The sequence below is a fragment of the Lepus europaeus genome, chromosome 18, assembly GCF_033115175.1.
Source record: "Lepus europaeus isolate LE1 chromosome 18, mLepTim1.pri, whole genome shotgun sequence".
In the NCBI taxonomy this organism is placed as follows: Eukaryota; Metazoa; Chordata; class Mammalia; order Lagomorpha; family Leporidae; genus Lepus; species Lepus europaeus.
Genome location: NC_084844.1, coordinates 51,097,098 through 51,119,325, shown reverse-complemented (window position 1 = coordinate 51,119,325; position 22,228 = coordinate 51,097,098). Strand labels below are relative to the sequence as shown.

At 51.8% G+C, this 22,228-nt stretch overlaps 1 long non-coding RNA gene across 4 annotated transcripts in view; it reads left to right on the top strand.

Annotated features, from left to right (window-relative positions):
• LOC133776529 (uncharacterized) overlaps positions 1 to 20,972 on the top strand; it is a 58,684-nt gene extending 37,712 nt beyond the window's left edge. The window contains exons 3-6 of one of the 4 annotated variants that reach the window (XR_009868426.1): positions 13,598 to 13,723; positions 16,097 to 16,226; positions 18,825 to 18,984; positions 19,094 to 20,972. This is a non-coding gene — a long non-coding RNA (uncharacterized LOC133776529). Of the gene's footprint in view, positions 1 to 13,597; positions 13,724 to 16,096; positions 16,227 to 16,357; positions 17,090 to 18,824 lie in introns of those variants that run through there. The other 3 variants (XR_009868425.1, XR_009868424.1, XR_009868427.1) reach the window with 3 other exon arrangements.
• Positions 20,973 to 22,228: the final 1,256 nt, after the last annotated feature.

Sequence of the window (22,228 nt, the reverse complement as noted above, 5' to 3'; positions counted from 1 at the left end):
TATCAGCACAGAACTCTTCCTTTTTTTTTTTTTTTTTTTTTTTTTTACAGCTGCAAAATATCCATTGTATGGATATACTGTAATATATTTAGCCAATCATCTGTTGATGAACTTTTAGATTTTTTTTTCAGTCCTTTTCCAAAGTGAACATTAAGACAATGATTAGCCTTCTTCCTTATTTTGCCTGTGTGCAAGTACCCTTGGCTGTCCATATCCTTGGAATCTACTTCCTTGGATTCAGCCAACCACAGGTTGAAAATATATATTTAAAATTATGCCTGCCCTGAACATATACAGACTTTATTTTGTGTCATTATTCTCTAAACAATACAGTTTAGCAGCTATTAACATAGAATTTTCATTGTATTGGGTATTATACATCACCCACAGATGCTTGGAAGCATACAGGAGGATAAGTGTGAGTTATTTGCAAGTACTGCACCATTTTATGTAAGGGACTTGAGCCTCTGTGAATTTTGGAGTCTGTAAGTGTCCTGGAAGCAGTCTGCTCTGGCTACTAAGGACCAACTGTACAGGAGTAATGAATCCTCACATTCCATCTTGGACCAGTAGCAGAAGGCTGAAAAAAGAAGCAGAGCTGGGACTTGAACCCAGGCACTTCGATGTGGGACGTGGGCATCCCAAGTGGCATCTCGTTTGCTGCCTCAAATGCCTGCTCCCCTTCCTGGGTCTTGACTGCACAGCCCCTGTATTCTCTGGGGCCTCTCCGCACATGAGGAATTCCCAGCTCTGTGTGCGCTCGGGGAATTTTTGACTCACAGATCTCCAAGTACTCGTTCTCTTGGCGATTGTTTCCCCAGCCTCATCAGTCCCACCCTTCGTCAGACGGGCCCTCAGCCACACTGCAGATTTCTGGGGCCCTTTCTCCGCAGCCCTCTTCTGCCTGGCCTGCTGCCCCCTGAGTTCTGCCTCAGCTTCCTTGGAACTGTGACCTCTCAATTTTCTCAACTCAGAAAGCTCGTGGTTTCTCAATTCGCAGTTTTCTCAATTCAGTGTTGCTGTCTTGGGAGCCCCTGCCTATGCTGCAGGCCCTCCGCCATCTCTAGGCAGAAAGCCTGGGCAATTACAGGGCCCATCTCATTGATTTGCCTTCTTGGCCCTACACTACCTGTTTCCCAAGGTTTGAAACTTTGTTTCCTGTATTTTCTCAATTTTTCTTTATTTCTTTTTTATGGCAGGAAGGCAAGTTCCATAATAGTTTCCAGATCTTCAGCTTCGTATGCATTATTTTCCTTGTGATTTTCTTCGATTTAACTATTACCTTGCTTCAGAGGTACGCTAGCCCTTTACAGGAGGGGAGGAAAGGAAGTTTTGGTGGTGAGAATGGAGGAGTGAACTTAAGGGACTGCAGCAGGAACAAGTAGCAGGATCTGGTCATTGCATGTGGTCACTCTCTCCCTGTACAAATAATAAGTTACATATTATCAAAAGTTACAATCACAATGGCAGTGACACTGAAAATAAGACTTTCAGCCCAGTTAGAAGCAGTTGCTCTGATCTCAAGGTAATATTGGGACTCAGAAAAGGATACGCCAGAGACTGGAGGCTGGACACACAGAGCGGCCTCGGAGGCTGCCCCTCTGATCTTGTCGCCAACAGCTGCAGGAAGGCTTGAGCCAAGCCCCTGTGCGGTGCCCTCGGTGCAGATGCTGGATCCTGCCAGGTCCTGGTCGCCCACAGTCTCCAAGCCTCCCTCCCATCCCTTAAAGTTTCCTTGTCCTGGCCGGCGCCGTGGCTCAATAGGCTAATCCTCCGCCTTGCGGCGCCGGCACACCGGGTTCTAGTCCTGGTCGGGGCACCGATCCTGTCCCGGTTGCCCCTCTTCCAGGCCAGCTCTCTGCTGTGGTCAGGGAGTGCAGTGGAGGATGGCCCAAGTCCTTGGGCCCTGCACCCCATGGGAGACCAGGAGAAGCACCTGGCTCCTGCCATCAGATCAGCGCGGTGCGCCGGCCGCAGCGCGCCTATCGCGGCGGCCATTGGAGGGTGAACCAACCGCAAAGGAAGACCTTTTTCTCTGTCTCTCTCTCTCACTGTCCACTCTGCCTGTCAAAAAATAAAAACAAAAAACAAAAAACAAAAAATAAAGTTTCCTTGTCCTGTGCGTCCTAAAACTCACTGAACCGAGGGCATGGTACAGCCAACCCCATGAGTCCTTGCTCACAAGGCTCATGAGGTCATTTCTCTCCCATCTTTGATGTTCGGTGTTGTCCTGAGCAAGAAGTAACCACTGCCTGGCTGAAGGCCACTTTTCTATCCCCAGATCCCCAAAGAGACACGTTGCCCACCACTCAGAGGCGGCCCTTGAGCACTGCAGACCACGCAGGGGCTCCCCCACAGGCTGGACGCACATCTGTCAGCCCCAGCTTCAGTTTCTAAGAGCCTTTACTCCCACCCCTTGGATACCAGATTAGGTGACAGCTGCCAGGCTCCTTGCTCTGTGATTTGCAATGAACAATACTTTCTTCCACCACTTGACATCAGTGATTGGCTTGCCATGCGTTGGGCAAGTGGACCTAGGTCTGGGGGAGGAGGGGGAATTCCACAACAAGGTCTCGTTGGAATTCCCTTATCCACATTAGGACCAGACCAAAAAAGGAAACACAACTGCCCTGCCTCCCCTCCTCACCTGAATCTCGTGATCTGCCTCAGAAGAGGAGAGTGAGCACTGTAACCACGCCTGGGCGGATTCTGTCACTATCTTCCAGGGGCCCGTCTGAAAAATAGTTTGTCTCTTAGCTCTGTTCATTTTCCCTAAAAACATTCCGAAGCCTTCGAAGTTATCTACATTTCCCATCCTCCTCCCTATGGAAAAAAGCTCCGTACGCTTCTGAATCTTGTGGAGCTGCAGGTACTTGTACTTTGTGACATCTGCGTGCACTTTAACAAATTTGTGTGTTTTCCCCTATTTAATCTGTTGTCGGTTCATCCCAGTGAGCCGTGAACTCCACACTGTCACTTACTTGCTGTTTACAGTTTGAATAAGAAAAAAACGATACACCTCCAGAGAAGCTGTGATGGCATAAAAGAAATAACACTTTACAAACACAGGAGACTTCTTGAAAAGAGCCCTGAATTGGGGATCAGGAATTCTGGGATCTAATTCCTGCTAAGCCATCCGTAATCTGTGCAGCCTGCAGCCCCTCTGGGCCTCAGTTTCTCTGTCATATGTAAAAGTTCATACAAAGCAGTGACGTGAGCTGCATTGTGCCATGCAGAGGCAAGCCGTCCCTGCGCTAGCTATTATCGAGCAGAGCGAGTGTTAAGATGCAGAGGGTCACGGGGACGCTTCAGTCCCAGGCGGACCTTTGTCATCTTGGAGGTCTTGCGGAAGGAGGCATCGTTCCAGATGGAAGCAGTAACTAGGCGGGAAGGAAGGGGTGTGAGAAGCACCGCGAGCAAACCACAGAGGCAGAGACAAGCTCGCGTTCCCCACCCTGGCCAAGAGCAGCTGACGGGCACTTGGAGGAAATGAGACGAGAGAGCTCAAGGGCTGGCACGGGAAGATTAGGGGTGTGTGGGGAGGAGGAGGTGAGGACACTGCTGAGAAGGAGCTAAGAAGGGTGACTGGAGAGAGAGAGGGATGTGGGAGAGCAGAGCGGCTTATCACCACTGCTCTGTGGCTGCGGGGGGTGGGTGCTAATGATGAAAACGATGCCTTCTAATTGTAAAAGCCATGCATGCTAGAAGGAAGCCTCCTCAGCTGTTTTTTTCCCAAGTATTCCTACCAGTATGGTGAACATCCTCATATGCTTTCTCCCATGCATGAACACATATATAATACAAACTTACATTGATGTCAGATGATAGTTACCCCTCTTAACCTTGAAACCCCTTCCTGTCTGCCATTGACTTCTTCGTCCCTGTGCTGGGGCTCTCTAACCTACAGATCGGCGTACTCGAGGCCTGGGTCTTGGATTCCTGCTCCTCGCCCTGCATTTCTTGTTTTGCTCTTGAAGAGCTCTCCATCCGTGCAGTTGGCTCCCTAGTCTCCTCTTTAGCACCTGATTTCTCTCAGGAGCTCCACGTCTGTGTTTTCTGTTGGACATCTCTTCCTTTGCTCTTACCCAGCACCGTATATGGACTTGCCTACCATCCAGGTGAATTAAGTAATTGCAAAGGATTCCTTCTTCAAGCTTTCCAGTTTTGTCAGTGGTGTTACATACCCCCAAAGTCATGTGCTCAGACATTGTTTTACCCTTGATTTTCTTCCGCTGTCGTCCAGGTCCAGTTAGTTCTGCTCCCATGATATCTCCCTTCCCCGTCCGTCTTCAGCACTTAGACCGTGATAAACATCCTGCTTTAATCCATCTCCTCCTAGATACCACACCAGCCCTTATAAAACACTATTTACATGGTGTCACTTACGGAGACGTGAGGTGCGGTACATAGAGAGTGGAAGGGTGGAGAAATAGGATGAGTTTGGCTTTCAACAAACCAAGTCTGGGGTGCACTTAGGAGTCACAGGACCTCCTCAGGGCCCACTTTAACTGTTCACGCCTGTGCCCCTGTGAAAGCTCTGATGTCTGAGAGAGGCCCTAGGGACCCCTGCGTGAGGGGCTGTGAGCAAGTGGTTGAATGCTCACTGTACGGCAGACACGGCGTGACCCACTGCGGTCTCCACGGTGACCTGGACTCTCCCTGATGGGTTCGCACGTGCATCCCGGTGCCTCCTGCAGTGACGGAGACACTGTGAACGCTTATCTAATATCTGATTGATGAGTGTCTGCGTGCACGCGTGGATGAAGGTAATGGGTAATGGAAATACAGCAGTGAGCTTCTCGATCCCTTCCTTTGGGAGCTGGCTGTCTGGTTAGGGAGACACAGACAACCATTGTCAAGTGGCACATTAAATACACGACTACAGGTCGACTCAGAGGGCAATAAGGATTCGGGCAGAGAGGGCATGACTTGGCACTTGTGCTGAGTGTTAAAGAACATATCCAGGTTTTCCAGGCGAGGACATGCCATGAAGGAGGCCTGCAGGGGCGCGTGGCTGTGGACGGCTCTCAGAATAGCAGGCTGTCTGATGCAGCTGTGCTTCACGCGGCAGTCACAGGCCAGCTCTCCCTGGTGGGCCCACCCCTTCCGCAGCCCTGGCCGAGGGGAAGCGCTGCGTATACTTGCTGTGTGCAAAATGGAAGTGCACCCCAGTCACAGGTGGTCCCTAAGGCAGGCAATCATAAGTTTCTAGCAGCTGAAGAGATGTGTTCCGGTGGAGTCTGTTCGTGCTGACCTGCACTTCTGGGTTGCAGGCTGCCTTGAAGTTACTAGAGGGAAAAAGTAGTAAGCCCACTGCTGGTATTCTCTCTGGCCTTTTCCTCCAACTTACCCACCACTGTTAGCTTCCAGAGTCCTCAACAAGCTGCTCCATGTGTGTAGCATAGGTCTTTGCAGCTGCATTCCGCAGGCGAGAGGACCCGGGCATCTCTGATAGAAAATACGAGGAATTGTAAAGCACGATGATTCTAACCTGGCCGTGCTGCGTTTGGCTTCCGCACACATGGCCATGTTTCTGCAGCTCAGATCATTTCTATCGGATGATTTTCCCTCTTCTCTGGAAGCATTCTCACATGTTTCTTTAAGGTCCATTTTTAGAAGTAAATTTCCTCATTCATTTCTTTAAATTTAAAAACAATGTTGAATTTTACTGGGTTCGCATTTCTTAGCTGATCAGTAATTTCTGTCAGCACCAAGGACCGGACCCCGTTGCTTCCTGGCTCCCGCTGTTGATTGAGGCTTCTGTCATGGTGGGAGCCTTGATCCCTTGCAGGCGACCCTGCCTTGTGGTGTTTTCCAGATCCTCTTTCCGCCTATGGCCTTCTGAAGTTTCATCCTGATGTGTCCGGTGCTTCGCGGATGTCCACTCCTTCTGCCCGGGATACGCTGCCCTGTGGGCTCCAATGCTTCATTTGTTCGGCAGCACCGTTAACCAGTATTGCTTTAAATATTTCCTTTTGTCTGTTGTCACGACATCTTCTTTCTGAAACTCCAGTTATTTCCATCCGGCACCTTCTCACTTTATCCTCCGTGTCTGTATGTGTCTCATATATTTTAGTATCCTTACCTATCTTTGCCACATCCTGAGTTTTAGTCTTTTGACAAAATCCTTTTTGGTAAATCTCTGTCTTTGGTTCTTCCAAATCTTCTGTTAAGTCATCTTTTCAGATTTTAATTTCAACAATCCTATAATATTCTTGTTTCCAGAATGTTTTTCCTGATCTGTCCAATCCGTATCACTTCTTTTTGTATACTTATATTTGTAATACAACCCCCTTTTCTATGTAAACATGTAAAAGGTTTCTGTACCTCTTAATCTCTCTCATTTTATTATGCTCTCTTATTTCATGTTTATCCCCTATGTTGTTGTGCTTTCTGTATCTGTGACTCAAAAGTACTGCTTTTCATTTTGTCTTCATTCCTGTGATATTTTAATTTTTTCTTCTATGTTAAAAATTATTTATTTGAAAGGCAGAGTGCCAGGACCGGGAGGAGGGGATATCTTCCATCCATACCCTGAAGGCCTGCAACAGCTTGGCCAGGCAGAAGCTAGGAAGCTGGAACTCCATCTGAGTCTTCAGGGACCCAAGGATCTGGGCCATCATTCACTGCCTTCCCAGGTGTGGTGGCAAGACACTGGACTGGAAGTGGAGGAGCCAGGACACAAACCAGCAGTCACATATAGGATACAGGTGCACCAAGCAGTAACCCAACCAGCTGCACCGCAACGCTGGCCCTTTCCTTCTCGTTCCTCAGTTCTCCAGTTCTCATTTTGATCCCTGCTGTTGCTTTGCTATTTCATTTTCAAATTATTGTATTTCCTACTTTGTAGAGTTATTTTACAATGGCAGTTACCTTTTTTTTTAAAATATTTTTAAATTCACAACGAAATCCTTGGATGTATATTTTTTCCAACCCATGAGAACATATTTTTGATGAATGATTTCTGTAGAAATGTTTTGTGCTATTGTTCATGCTTAAGAGTGTGATTTGTCATTAGATGAACACAGTGTTAGTTCCTATTTAACACTCCTGCTTGAATGAGTTGGAGTCTTCCCTATCAGTTATGTGCAGAATTTCCTGTGGGTACTCAGTTATGCAGGGACACGAATAATGTTCCCTTTCCTGTTTCTGGAAAGATGGATTTTCTTCAAATAGGATGATTTTATGTATCCATGCCCTCAGATTCTCCCAGCCATAGCAAGTTCAAGGGGCTTCACTGACTGTGGCCACCAAGGGACCCAGTCTGTGACTCTCAGTGCCTTCAGAGCTCTGCCGATCAGAGGACCCTGTGCACGGCTTCCCTCCCAGGGGCCCCGTCAGTTCTTCCGGCAGAGCTTCCGTGCAGCTTTGCTGGCACCAGCTCTTGGATAGATTTACACATCGACATGAATTGCTGCCTTTCTTCTAGACTTCTCAAAATTGGCCTTTGAATTCTCTTTGTTATGCTTTATGATTTCCAAGGGAAGAAATAAATTTATATATACACATTTAATGTATATCATTATATAGTGTTTATTGTGGCTATAGTTCTATAGAAATAAAGTACAGAAAATATGAAATTCATCATAACTTAATTCTTGTAGAATATAGTATATGTGAGAAGCATTGTGGTACAGCAGGTAAGGTCTCACTTGCAGCACCAGCTTCCCATATTGGAGCGCTGGTTTTAGTCAGGCTACTCTGCCTCCCATCCAGCTCCCTCCTAAGGCACCTGAGAAGGCAGCAGATAATGGGTCAAGTGCTTGGGCCCCTGCCAACCATGCGAGAGACCAGGATAGAGTTCCTGTTTCCTGGACTTATGGCCATTTGGGAATTGAACCAGTGGATGAAGTTTGATATCGCTTGCTCTCATTCTTTCAAATAAAAAAATTATTTTTAAAGAGCTCATGGAAATGCATATTATCTTTAATTCCATATCCAAAGCACATCTTTAACATATTTATTTGAAAGGCAAAGTGACAGAGAGAGAAGGAGAGACAGACTACTGTTTAGACGGAGTAGAACAAAGCAAAAAACAGAAATTAATAAATTGGGAAATGAAAAAACAGTAAAAATACACATAAAACATTTTTTTTACAAAACCAAATACAAGAAGCACCTCAAGTCAGCTTTATTTTTTACAAAGTGAGAGTAAAACTAAGCCAAATAAAGAAAGAATAAAAGAACGAAAACTTCTTATATGACTATGTCATAGAGACTTTTTAAAAATTGCCCAAACTGCGCAGAGGGGTAGAAAAGAAGGAGTGTTCTAAGAAGCCGTGATAATCAAAAATGCCGGCTTGGGCTGGAATTGTAGTATAGTGGGTTAAGAGCATCAGCGATGGCAGCATCTGGTATCAGAATGCCACCTTGAGTCCCGCCTGCTCTGCTTCCAATCCAGCTCCCTGTTAATGTGCCTAGGAAAGCAGCGCAAGGTAGCCCAAGTGATTGGACCTCTGCCACCCACGTGGGAGATCCAGATGGAGTTCCTGGCTCCTGACTTTGGCCATGCCCAGCCCCTGCTGCTGTGGCCATTTGGGGAGTTAATCAGTGAATCGAAGATCTCTCGCTCTCTCACTCGCGCTCTCTCTCTCTCTTTCTAACTGTGCCTTTCAGTTAAATAAATAAATCTCTAAAAATGCTAACTTTCCTCTTGTTAAGTAATAGGGATTGTTGGCTTTGTTCTCAGTCAATCCAATAGGAGCCATGCTAAGATCACATGAACTAGTACATGGCTCCCCAGTTTAGTACCCATGGTTAAAGTAGGGAGCCCCCCCAGTCGGCGACGCGGCTCATTAGGCTAATCTTCCGCCTGCGGCACCAGCATCCCGGGGTTCTAGTCCCAGTTGGGGCACCAGATTCTGTCCCGGTTGCTCTTCTTCCAGTCCAGCTCTCTGCTGTGGCCCAGGAAGGCAGTGGAGGATGGCCCAAGTGCTTGGGCCCTGCACCCCATGGGAGACCAGGAGGAAGCACCTGGCTCTTGGCTTCGGATTGGTGCAGCGCGCTGGCTACAATGTACTGGCCATGGCAGCCACTTGGGTGAACCAACGGAAGGAAGACTTTTCTGTCTCTCTCACTGTCTTAACTCTGCCTGTAAAAAAAAAAATTAGGGAGCCCCCCAGGGGTCAGCAGTGTAATAACAGGAGTGTGTCTGGCTGTTGAGGAGATGGATTCCAGCCTAAAGAGAAAGCTTGGCGTCAGAGGCTTGCTCATGTCCCTTCCCAGTGTACAACTGCATCCACAGAGAACGCTGTGCACCTCCAGGGTGGGCAACAGGGCAGGTGCACGGGCAGAAGATCTGGCCTGAATCAGCTCAGGATCATCTAACCAGGGTTCCTGGTCAGGTCCTGGGTCTGGTGTAAAAGGATGGGGAAAGAGGCCTTGATGTGTAAGGGGCAGGTAGAGTCCACATGGGATCCCCACACAGTGGGGGTGCACACAGTGGGGGTGCAGTCGTGGGTCCTTGGTAGGCACAGTGCCCGTAAAAGGAGTGGAAGGAGAGGGTTGTGTTGGACACTCCTGGGATGTTGGAGAGGCTGTTCTGGAGGCAAAGGATACGCTGTGGGAAGTGGTTTTAAAGCAGTTACAGATGTGAGGGAGGCTTAGTGAGAGAGCTGATGGAGAAGCAAGATCTCCAGGAGCTATCCTGGTTGTCTCCCTTATCTCTCTTTCTTAAAAAAAAAAAAAAAGATTTATTTATTTATTTGAAAGTCAGAGATACACAGAGGAGTGACAGAGAGAGAGAGAGAGAGAGAGAGAGAGATCGTCCATCCTCTGGTTCACTCCCCAATTGGCCGCAACGGCTGGAGCTGTGCCAATCTGAAGCCAGGAGCTTCTTCCAGGTCTCCCATGTGGATGCAGGGGCCCAAGGACTTTCCAGGCCATAGCAGAGAGCTCAACTGGAAGTGGAACAGCCGGGACTAGAACCAGCACCCATATGGGATGCCGGCGCTTCAGGCCAAGGCGTTAACTTGGTGCACCACAGTGCTGGCCCTGTATCTTTCTTTCCTTATCTCTCTCTCTCTCTCTCTCTCTCTCTCCCCCCCCCCTCCCTTCCTCTCTCTCTCTTTTTTTTTTATTTGAAAGAGTTAGAGAGGCAGAGAGAGAGAGAGGTCTTCCATCTGCTGGTTCACTCCTCAAATAGCTGCAATGGCCAGAGTTGCACCAGTCAGAAGTCAGGAGCCAGGAGCTTCTTCTGGGTCTCCCAAACAGGTGCAGGGGTCCAAGAACCTGGGCCATCTTCCACTACCTTCCCAGGCCATAGCAGAGAGCTGGAATGGAAGAGGAGCAGTGGGAACTTGACCCCGGTGCCCATATGGGATGCCAGCACTTCAGGCCAGTGCTTTAACTGACTGTGCTCTGGCGTCAGCCTCTTTCCTTATCTCTATCTTTAAAAAAAAAAGAAAAAGATTTAATTATTTATTTATTTGAAAATCAGAGTTACACACAGAGAGAAGGAGAGGCAGAGAGAGAAGGAAGTCTTCCATCCTCTGGTTCACTCCCCAGTTGGCCGCAACAGCTAGAGCTGTGCTGATCCAAAGCCAGGAGCCAGGAGCTTCTTCCAGGTCTCCCACATGTGTGCAGGGGCCCAAGGACTTGGGCCATCTTCCACTGATTTCCCAGACCAAAGCAGAGAGCTGGATCAGAAGTGGAGCAGCTGGATCTCCAACCGGCGCCCAGATGGGATGCCAGCACTGCAGGCGGCAGCTTTACCCACTATACCACAGCGCCAGCCCTGTCCTTATCTCTTTTAAAAAACATTTTGCCTATCATCAATATCATCTATCAGTCATCTATATATGTCTATCCATTTGAAAGGCAGGGAGAGAGAAGACAAAGTGAGAGGGAAGGAGAGGGAGAGGGGGAGAGAGAGATCTCCCATCTGCTGGTTCACTCCCCACATGCCCGCATCTGACATGGCTGGCCCAGGCAGGAACCAGGAGCTGGGAACTCACCCTAGGTCTCCCATGCGGGGGACAAGGCCCCAGCTGCTTGGCCCACACATCTCTGCTTCTGCCTTATCAGTGTCCCATATTAACCTTATTGAAATCGCCTCAAATACTTGTGGAAAGCTGTAAGACACATATAGATAAGTAACTGAATAGTTAAGATGTGTAAGAAGATTTTTGTCTTTTTCTCTGTCCCATAGCCCCTGGCATAGCTCAAGTGTTCATCTCCTTACCCTGAGATGATGGTAATTCCCTAATTAATTGCTTGTTATCTACATTTTCAGATCTGTTTATTTGCTGTATTTCACATGTCCTGAATCATGGCTTTGAGTCCCCCTTTGAATTAGTTCTAGACTAGACCTTGCTCTATATGGGGTCTTCAAAGAGTTCATGGAGAGTTTGTACTGTGAAAAAAAAAAAATACGTGTGTAGACTTCAACATTTTTCTAAAATAAACTCATCGTTTAACTCCATTTTTTCTGTGAACTCTGTGAAGTGCTCCCATCGTTGGTTGTCTGTCATGTCTTTAAAAGCACACAGCCCTGCAGGAGGCAGAGTGGTGTGTCCGTGATACCCGTCTCTGTCTTGTCCTTGGAGATGGAGGGGGCTTCTGTATCGTCCACGGGTTCCAGGGGTAGCAGTCCAGCTGCGGACAGAAGCGCCCAGAGACCCAGGCCGCTGACCCACACATTCTGTCCTCCCAGTCTGTATTTGAGGGACCCTGGTTACCGGCGCCCTGGCCCAGGTGGGCACAGCACACTGTGCATATGAAGATACACAAGGAAACACAGTGGCAAAGGTGAGGGACTCTCAAAAGCTGGGAACCTGAGTCAGATCAGAAGAGTGGCCGGCGCCGCGGCTCAGTAGGCTAATCCTCCGCCTTGCGGCGCCGGCACACCGGGTTCTAGTCCCGGTCGGGGCACCGATCCTGTCCCGGTTGCCCCTCTTCCAGGCCAGCTCTCTGCTGTGGCCCGGGAGTGCAGTGGAGGATGGCCCAAGTCCTTGGGCCCTGCACCCCATGGGAGACCAGGAGAAGCACCTGGCTCCTGCCATCGGAACAGCGCGGTGCGCCGGCCGCAGCGTGCCTACCGTGGCGGCCATTGGAGGGTGAACCAACGGCAAAAAGGAAGACCTTTCTCTCTGTCTCTCTCTCTCACTATCCACTCTGCCTGTCAAAAAATAAAAAAAATAAAAATAAAAAAAAAAAAAAAGATCAGAAGAGTTAGAAACGGAAAGACCAGAGGAGACAGAGCTGAGCCAGAGAAAGGGAGTCAGAGAGGGAACAAATCTTTGGGTTCCTGGCCTTTGGGTTGGAGTTTATTCACAGTGAGTAAATGAGTGTTCACTGACCTAGAATGAAACTTGAAACTACGGAGAGAGACTAGGGAGGCAGGAAATTGCCTAATATATGTTAAAAAAAATTCAAGAGTATAACAGACATACCCCACAGGTAAGTACAAAGAAAACCACACGTGCACACACCATGATCAGCCACTGAACTCCAGAGAAAGGAGAAAATGCTCAGACAGAAGCCAGAGAAAGACATACTCATCTCAGAGGAGCAGGGGACAGCCAGCCACCTTCTCAACAGAAACAGTGGAAGAGAAAGAGTAATGGCTACCCAGAATCTATACGCAGAAAAATACTCCACAGAACCAAGTCAGAATAAATGGGTTAACAAACAAAGTGAGAACACTGGGAGATAAGCACTCTAAGGAATAAGAAAGGGAGTTCCTTTGTAAGTTTATTTTTAATTGATAGGGAAAAACTATTTCTGGTGTAAAACAGATGTTTTAATAGACGTTGTGAATGTCTAACACTAGCGTATTTCAGATATCATTTGCTCCCACACTGATCATTGAAGGGGTAACACTGACAGTACACCTTCTTAGCAGTTGTCAGGTGAACAGTGTATCGGCACCAACTACAGTCACCATGATACATGCAGGATCTCTGAGCCTGTTCCTCCCGTGGAAAGAACAGACACCCTGTGTGTTTTGACTGTCTCCCCTACATCCGCACACCCGGGCTCCAGTGGCCACCGTCTTACTCTTCTGTGTGTTTGACTTTCTAGACTGCACATTTACGACCTTGTGTGCTATTTGTTTTCTGCATCTGGCTTACTTCACTTAATGTAATTTCATACAACATAGGGTATAGGATATAACCTCACTTCATCCATGTTGTGAAAGATGCCAGAGCCAGCGCTGTGGCATAGTGGGTGAAGCCGCTGCCTGCAGTGCCGGCATCCCATATGGGCACAGGTTCTAGTCCCAGCTGCTCCTCTTCCAATCCAGCTCTCTGCTGTGGCCTGGGAAAGCAGTGGAAGATGGCCCAAGTCCTTAGGCCCCTGCACCTGTGTGGGAGACCTGGAAGAAGCTCCTGGCTCCTCCTGGCTCCTGGCTTTGGATTGGTGCAGCTCCAGCCATTGTGGCTAATTGGGGAGTGAACCAGCGGATGGGAGACCTCCCTCCCTCCCTCTCTCTCTCTCTCTCTTTCTGCTTCTCCTTCTCTCTGTGTGTAACTCTGACTTTTAAATAAATAAATAAATATTAAAAAAAAAAAAAGATACAATGCCCTTGTGTGTAAATGCTGCAGAGCAACCCCTGCATATATTTAAGGCCTCTCTGTCCGCTCTGTGTCCACAGACACTCAGGTTGACCCTGCTTCTGGGCCATTGGGAACCTGCTGCCCTGAACCCAGGAACGCAGACAGCTCTGGTGCGCTGACCTTGTCTGCCCAGCAGTGGACTTGCGGCATCACAGCATCACAGGGTAGGTCTGTCCCGCCGTCATCAGCTGCACGTCTGGGCTTGAACACTGGCATCCAGGAGTGTGTGCCGAGTGACTCAGGGCAGGGCCGCCCCTCCCGGGGCTGCTGGGGCCACTGGAACAGAGGAGGAGGCCGGAGGGATCTGCGGGTGGGAAGTGAAGACCCCCGGAACCCCAACACAATGGGGAGCTGAGTGTGGCTCCCTGGTGACCGGGGCTCAGAGCACCTTATACCGATTTCCCTAGGGGGATCCCTGGAGGTCCAGGCGCGGTTGGGGGGCTCCAGGACCTGGGGCGGCTGTGGGCGGTGGGCGAGCTCAGGAGGCCACCGCAGCTGGTGTGGGGATGCACCGCAATGTCCCGGGGCCGGTGAGCGTGGGAGCGGGGACGAAATAGCATGTGGGTGGGCGTCGGGTCGCAGAAGGGAAAAATGAGAGGACCAGGAAAGACGAGCGGTGTCTCCCTGTCCGTGCCGCAGCAGGAGGCACGGGCACGCCGCCGGCCTCAGGGGTCTCCCGGAGTTTGTCCACACAAAGCGGAGCCAAGGTTCTCCGGATGCGCACTGACCCCGCTGCAGGTCCCCAGCCCTGCCTGGGTGCTGTGTCGGGTCGTGCAGGAGACGGTGCTGGAGCTCCGTGTCCCTCCGCTCCGGGGGCGCCTCCTGCTGGAGAGGCTGCGCAAGCACAAACGGCTGGTGGATTTCCGCAGCTGTGCCTGTGGATCCCAAAGCACCTGAGCGCCCAGGGGAGGTGCTTGCCTCATCCATCCCCAGGTGCAGGACGAGGGCATTGTGTGCGTAGCCAGGGGCACAGGTGAAGGCTCCTGGGGAGGGAGTGCGCATCGGGCAGGCTGCAGGAAGCAGGGGTTCCGAGGGGTGTGGCGATAGCAGAGGGGCAGGAGAGGGGGCTGAGGATGCTGGCGGGCGGAGGGGCCCCAGCTCCCAGACGGGAGTAAGGATCCCCAGCACGTGTTTCAGAAACATTAGGAGCCCGGGAAGGAGGAAGATGCGACTGTGAGCTCGTGTAAGCCTCCCATCTCCTCCTCGCTGCTCCACCTACCTCCAGGTGGGGCTCCTGGAAGGGAGGGTTAATCCCACCCATAGCAGGGAATGCACCAGGGGGTCTCCCCAGGCATCAGGGATTCCTGGAGCATAAGGATTTAGAGATCTCCCTCTCCCACCCCCTGCAAAGCTGTGAGGGCTGGAGGTTTGCACCCTCCGGGTGCAAGGTGGAATCCGTTTTGATCTCCTTGCACTGCACTCTTGACACGGGGTAAAAGATTTGACCGTCAAGGGAGATATTGGACCTCACAAACTGTTTAAAAAGATGGAAATTGAAAATGTTCCCCCAGAGTAAGAACGTCAGGCTGCTTGGTTCCCACCACCTGCCGAAACCTAGCGACACGTTTCCTCCACAGCAGATTGGGAAGAAGCAGGGCAGAGGAGGTGGGAGCTGAGCTGTCAGCGCGGCCGGGAGCTCGGGGTTCCCAGTGTGCTCCCCAGCCGTGTCCTCCGAGTGCTGTGTGAACCCAGGAAGATGGATGAGACAGCAGATTCTCAAGGGTGCAGAGTCAAGCTCCGAGACTTCTGGGAGCCTCTGGGAGCCGGGAGGACTTGACCCAGCAGGAGCAAGGTCAGGGTCTGTGGCCCGCATCACAGCTGCAGCCAGCAGCCCAGCCCTTTCTCTTTGCCTCCCAGCCCTCCCCTCTGCCTTCTTCTCAGCTCTCCCCCACCGAGTCCACGGTTCCTCAGCCTGGGCACCCGATAAATGGGCCCCAGAATTCTCTGTTGTGGCAACTGTTCAGTGTTTTGTAGCGTGTTTTTAATTTTTAAAAATTTTTTTTAAGGATTTATTTATTTGAAAGTCAGAGTTACACAGAGAGAGGAGAGGCAGAGGAAGAGAGAAAGGTCTTCCATCCGCTGGTTCACTCCCCAGTTGGCCACAATGGCCAGAGCTGCACCGATCCAAAGCCAGGAGCTTCTTCCAGGTCTCCCACGTGGGTGCAGGGGCCCAAGGACCTGGGCCATCATCTTCTGCTTTCCCATGCCACAGCAGAGATTGGATCGGAAGTGGAACAGCTGGGTCTCAAACCGGTGCCCATATGGGATGCCAGCACTGCAGGCAGTGCTTTACCCACTACGCCACAGGGCCAGTCCCCTTGTAGCGTGTTTAATAGCAACCCCTGGCCCCCACCCACTAGTGACCAGGAGCATCCTCCAGGGCTACTGTCACAAATGTCTCCAGGCCTTTCCAAGTAACGTCTGGGGCAGAATCACCCCTGGTTGACAGCCATGATGCACACCATCGCCTCTGCTAGCCCTTCCCTCTTCTATCCCTCCTCTTCCAACTCCACCTTCATCTCTTCCTTTTTTTCCAGCCTTAGGAAGGAGCTTACACGTGTGGAGAAAACCAGCAGGAAAGATCAAACAAAGTCCCTGCAGAGAATGGAAGCTTTTTAATAAGAGCGAAGTCCTGCACCACATAAGGCTAAAGTCTGCAGGGTAGAGGTAAGACTTGAGGGGGGAGGGGGGGGCGGCGCCGTGGCTCAGCAGGCTAATCCTCCGCCTAGTGGCGCCGGCACACCGGGTTCTAGTCCCGGTCGGGGCGCCGGATTCTATCCTGGTTGCCCCTCTTCCAGGCCAGCTCTCTGCTGTGGCCCAGGAAGGCAGTGGAGGATGGCCCAAGTCCTTGGGCCCTGCACCCCATGGGAGACCAGGAGAAGCACCTGGCTCCTGCCTTCGGATCAGCACGGTGCGCCGGCCGTGGCAGCCATTGGAGGGTGAACCAAGGCAAAGGAAGACTTTCTCTCTCTCACTGTCCACTCTGCCTGTCAAAAAAAAAAAAGACTTGAGGGGGGTGGGGGGCTGTTGCTGTGAGAAACTGAACCTCCAGGAGCTCCAGCTGTGGTGGAAGACACAGGTTGTGTGCCATTCAGGGTTGCATTGTGGGAAAGCAATGTATTTAAACTGAAAGACTTGATTGAGTGGAAGCAGGATTTGGCCTGTTGAATGGGAGAAGGGAAGGTCCGGAGCTGACTGCCTACAGGCTGGGTTTGTGGAGGAAGCCATTTCCCTGGGGTTCCGCTTCCTTCCTTCCTTCCCTCCCTCCCTCTCTCCCACCTTCCCCCCTCCCATTCACCCTCCTCCTCCCTGCCTCCTTCCTTCCCTCACTCCTGTTAGGAAAAGAGTTCCAGGATGGTGCCTCCTCACATGGGGCACCATAAATGTTAGAAAAAGAGGTGCAGAATAGAGAGCAGGCAGTGAACAAATTTACAGCCAGACCGAATTTATTCAGAGAAAATAAATTCGTAGAGGTGGGTGACCAACTGCCCGCACGCACATGATGGAACACGTGGCAGAAGGCCCCAACAACGGGGGTGGGGGGAGGCTTTTTGTATTTTAAGAGGGCTAGGGATGGGGGTAGGGTAGGGGGCAGCAGGCGGAGGTGAATTCAGGGCCTTGAGAACTTGAAAAAGAATACAGGATGGGGAATGAAGGCAGTAGGGTGTGAGGCCCCATTGAGTCAAGGGCAAGGAGCACATTCCAGTGTTTATCTTTTGGGCAGTGAGCAAGAGTCTTTGTTCCCTCACCTCCATCCTTCCCTCTCCCTCCCCACTTTCCTGTCTGTCCCTCCCTCTTTCTTTTTTAAGATTTATTTATTTGAAAGGCAGATAAAGAGATCTTCCATCCACTGGTTTGCTCCCCAAATGGCTGCAGCGGTCAGAGCTGAGCTAATCTGAAGCCAGGAGCTTCTTCTGGGTCTCCTGCACAGGTGTAGGGGCCCAACTAACTGCTTTCCCAGGCCACAGCAGAGAGCTGAATGGGAAGTGGAGCAGTCGGGACTCGAACCAGCGCCCATATGGGATGCTGGCAGTGCAGGTGGCGGCTTTACCCACGGTGTCACAGCTCCAGCCCCCCTCCCTCCCATTCTTTCTCAATCCTCCCTCAGTCCTCCCTCCCTCCTTCCCTGGCTTCTGCTGTCTCCTCCCTGCCCTCTCCCTCCCCCCTTCTTGCTTCTGCCTCCCTCTCTTCACTTTCTCCGTCCCTCCCTATTTCATCTCTGCCTCCCTTCCTCCTTCCCCTCTACCTCCCTCCATCCCTTTGTTCACCCCTTCCTTCCTCCTTCCTCTCCCTCCTCTTCCCTCACTCCTGTTTCCTCGCTGTCTTGCTTCCTGTCCTCTCCTCCCTCCTCCTCTCTTTCCTCCCTTCCACCTCCCCTGTCTTTGCTTTCTCCCTTCCCCGCCCCATCCAGCCTCCATTTCTTCCTCCCTCACTCCCTTCCTTCATTCTGCCTTTTTCTTACTCTCTTCCTCCCTCCCTGCCTTCCTTACTCCTGTATCCCTTCCTTTCTCCCTCTCTCCCTTCTCTCCTCCCAACCTTCTTTTCTTACTCCCTCCCTCACCATCCTTCCTCCCTCCCTCCCTTCTTCCTCGCTCCATTTCTAGCTCCCTCCTTCCAAGCTCCCTCCCTTCTTTCTTTACTCCTCCCTCCCCTCATTCCATCCCTTCTTCCCTCCCTTCCTCCCTCCTCCTTTCCCTCCTTCCCCGCTACCCCAAACACCCATTCCCCAATGTCACCACTTAGCAGCAGTATGTGGCAGCCTCCTGTGATGCTGCAGCTTGGTCCAGCCTGAAGACAGACTTCCTGGTGACTGGCCAGGCACACAGCCCTCAGCCTCCACTCACTCTCCTGCTCCAGCTGCGTACACACACACACACACACACCGAGGCTGCCCACCTCCCTGCTTCTTGCCCTTGCTTTGACACATGGCTTAGCCCCAGGTCTGTAGCTCTACCCCCAGCCACCCTAGCTATCGTCAGGTCTGCTGGGAGAGCCCTGTAGCTAAGGTGGGTCCTGTGGTTACAGCACTGGGGCAGCATTGTCCTCAGAACCTGACTGCCCTCCGCCTTTCACACTCCTGGCCTCAGAGGCATCTCCTCAGATAGCCCAGCCGGCCCCTGCACGCACCTGCTCCCTGGGCCGCAGGTGCTCAGTCTCGGGCAGGCGGTGGCGGGACCTTGGGACTTCAGTCCCCTCAGCACCTGTCCCTGCCCAAGATCTCCACTGCGCCCTGGTGTTCCAGCCGCTCCTCCTCATTTCACCCAGACTCCCTGTCTCCCTGTGGTCCTGGCTCAGCCCTGCCGCTTTGTGACCATGTCTGGCTCCACCTGGGCCAGGTAGCTGCGTGACACCCTCCACGGGCTCCTGGGCTATAGAAGACGGGATGCGATGTCCGTTTCTGAATGGTTCTCCTACCTGTGGCTTGGTGGGTACTGCTGGGTCCCTGATGATTTGTGCACCGTGGGGAAGCCACCACCCACCCCAAGGCTGTGCCACAGCAGGGCACAGTGGACTCACCACCTGGTCTCCACCAGACCTGCTTGGAGATGACGCTTCCAGCGGGCAGAAGGCAGCTTGAAGGGCAGTGGTCTTGGTGGAGGAACCCAAAGGGCTGGGCCGTCTCGTCCTCCTCCTCTCGGCGGAAGGAGGAACGCGGAGGAACGCGTCTCAGGCCCTAGATTCCAATCTGCGGACCCAAGCCCAGGAGGAGCTGATTGCCGGGCACAGGGACTGCTGTCCAGAGGCAGGCCTAGACGCGTCCTGTGAGTACCTGCAACAGGGGAATGCTGTGCCCATCCCAGAAGCCCCAGAGCTCCACCCCTCCTGCAGTGCTCCTGGGCTGGATCGCGTGGCCCCGGAACTGGGTGCTCAGAGTGCTCAGGCACCCACCACTCACCTCTCACCTCAGGCCATTGCACCCGGCAACCTGACACCCTCTAGTGTCCTACCTGGGTGCCCATCCCCCTGCACTGGTCCTTGTCACCACCACCTCTTTCCCAAAGGATCTGCTCTGCATCTGAATACGTTCTGATAAATAATGAACTGGATTCTGCATGCAGCCTTGGGGAAGCGGGGAGAAAGGACCTTACCTTGTGCCTGCCTGTGTGTTCACATTCCAGGGAAGGAAAAACGTGTTTTGCTGAAGCAAAAATGTCTTCCAGCAATCAGTGGTTCCTGCTAGGGTCTCCCCAAGCCTCTGTGAGATAAAGGACCCCGGTGTTCACTGAGCCCGGGGCCTGAGGGATCTGCCTCCTGAGCAGGGAGGCGTCTGAGTCCTCAACCAGTAGGTCCCCCCCCCCCCCGCCCCTGCTCATCTCTGCCGGGCCGGGGCGCCCTGCTCTCGCGGCAGCTCAGGCTTCCTCTCAGCCCTTCCCATTTCTGCTCTCTCCTCCTGCCTTTTTTTTTTCTTTTTTTAAGATTTATTTATTTATTTGAAAGTCAGAGTAACACACAGAGAGAAGGAGAGGCAGAGAAAGAGAGAGTTCTTCCATCCGCTGGTTCACTCCCCCATTGGCCAGAGCTGCACCAATCCAAGGCCAGGAGCCAGGAGCTTCTTCCAGGTCTCCCACTTGGGTACAGGGACTGGAACTGGCATCCATATGGGATGCCGGCACTGCAGGCGGCAGCTTTACTCGCTATGCCACAGCGCCGGCCCCTCTCCTCCCACCTTTAAAACACATCATGTAGGGGCTGGCAGAACAAGTAAAGCTGCTGCCTGCAGTGCCGGCATCCCATATGGGCGCCAGTTCGAGTCCCAGCTGCTCCACTTCCAATCCAGCTCCCTGCTGTGGCCCAGAAAATCAGTAGAAGGTGGCCCAGGTCCTGGGACCCTTGCACCCGCATGCATTGTAGACATTTGGGAAGTGAGCCAGGGATGGAAGACCTCCCTCTCTGTAACTCTGCCTTTCAAATGATAAGTAAATCTTTTAAAAAACACATCGTGTAGCCCATAGTCCTAGACTTTGGGGACGGGAGGACAAGGAAGGAGTGGCAGGGCGGGCATAGTGCTAGGTTTCAGTAAGTGGTCTCAGTTTCCCCTCCAGCACTCTGTGGCTGCTGCCCCCACCCACACCGTATACCTGAAGTGGGGCTGGAGAAATGACGAGAGGCGACCTGGGCCTGAGACGCAGCAGGACAAGTCCTGTCAGTGCAGGGCCAGGGCCAGGGCTCTGATCACGGCAGCAGTAGTTGCACGGTGAGATCTGACACGCTGAGTCTGCAGTGCAGGCGGATGGAGCGGGAAAGACGACGACGACCAAGAAACCTGGCAGGCAGAGAATCTGCAGGGGCGGGTACTGTGCGGAGTGGGCTAAGCTGCTGCTCCCAGCTCTCACTGTGAGGCCATCACAAAACACACCAAACACTGGCGTTAGAGGAAAGGGTGGGGGAACCCGACAGGCCAGGGGGAGAGGGAGAGGGAAGGGGAGGGGGGAGGGAGGGAGAGAGAGGGAGGGAGGGAGGGAGGGAGAGAGAGAGAGAGAGAGAGAGAGAACACGTGTGCGGAAGCAGGTCCTGTTATACCTTTGTGGGGGATGCCAGGAAGTAGGAGCAGTGAATCCCCTTGGGGGGGGGGGGCAGGGCTGACACCTGTGGTTAGACCATCTGGTCACCTGGCTTCCAGCAAGGGGCGGGGTGTGTGTGTGTGTGTGTGTGTGTACACCACAGGTAAGACGGCAGCATTTTACTAACACACATCCTGTATGCTGACGCACGTCCCAGCTACTCCACTTCCAAGCCTGCTCCCTGCTAATGCTCCTGGGAAAGCAGTGGAAAGGAGTTTAGTCTCCCTGCACCCACCTGGGAGACCTGGGTGAGGCTCTTGGCTTCTGGCTCCAGCTTGGCACAGTGCTGGCCATTGCAGCCATCTGGGGAGTGAACCAGCAGGCGAAAGATCTCTCTCTGACTCTCTCTCTGTAACTCTGACTTAAAAATAAACAAATCTTTTAAAAACACACAAAAACAAACAAATGCTGTCAAGCATGTGGAGAAAGGGGAACTCTTATACACTGTTGGTGGGAATGTAGTTGCTGCAGCCGCTGTGGAAAACAGCTGGGAGAGTCCTTTAAAACCTAAAAGCAGAACTGCCGTGTGATCGAGCAATGCCATCACGACGTAAATACCCGAAAAACATGAAGCCCCTTAGCAGACACCCGCACCGCGACGCTTATTCAGCACTCTTCCTAACGGCCAAGAGCAGCATCGGCCAGGGTGTCCACAGCAGACGAGTGGATAAAGAAAATTCGGCACATGTATACACAGCGGACTATCATTCAGTCTTGCGAAGAATTAAACCCCGATTTCCGCAGCAGAATGGTTTGTGAAACTGCAGGTCCTTGTGATAAAGGGCACTAAGACACAGAAACATCACATGCCCGCCCTCTCCTACGTGGAAGCCAAGAGGATCCTCAGTCTGTCACCTGCTGGTTCACTCCCCAGATGGCTGCAATGGCCAGAGCATCGCAGGGCTAGGACAGCTAGAGGGAGCTCAGAGAACTGGTACCAAACCAAAGTGAGAAGGAACAAGTTCTCACGCTGCACAGCGGAGGGGTGACGAGCGTTCACACAGTCTAGTGTCCTTGGCAAAGCCAAGAATCGTAAAGGGGGGATTTTGCTCGCAAGTGTCCCACTACGCTCCGTCAATGTGTGCTGTTGCTGTTCATAAAACTTTT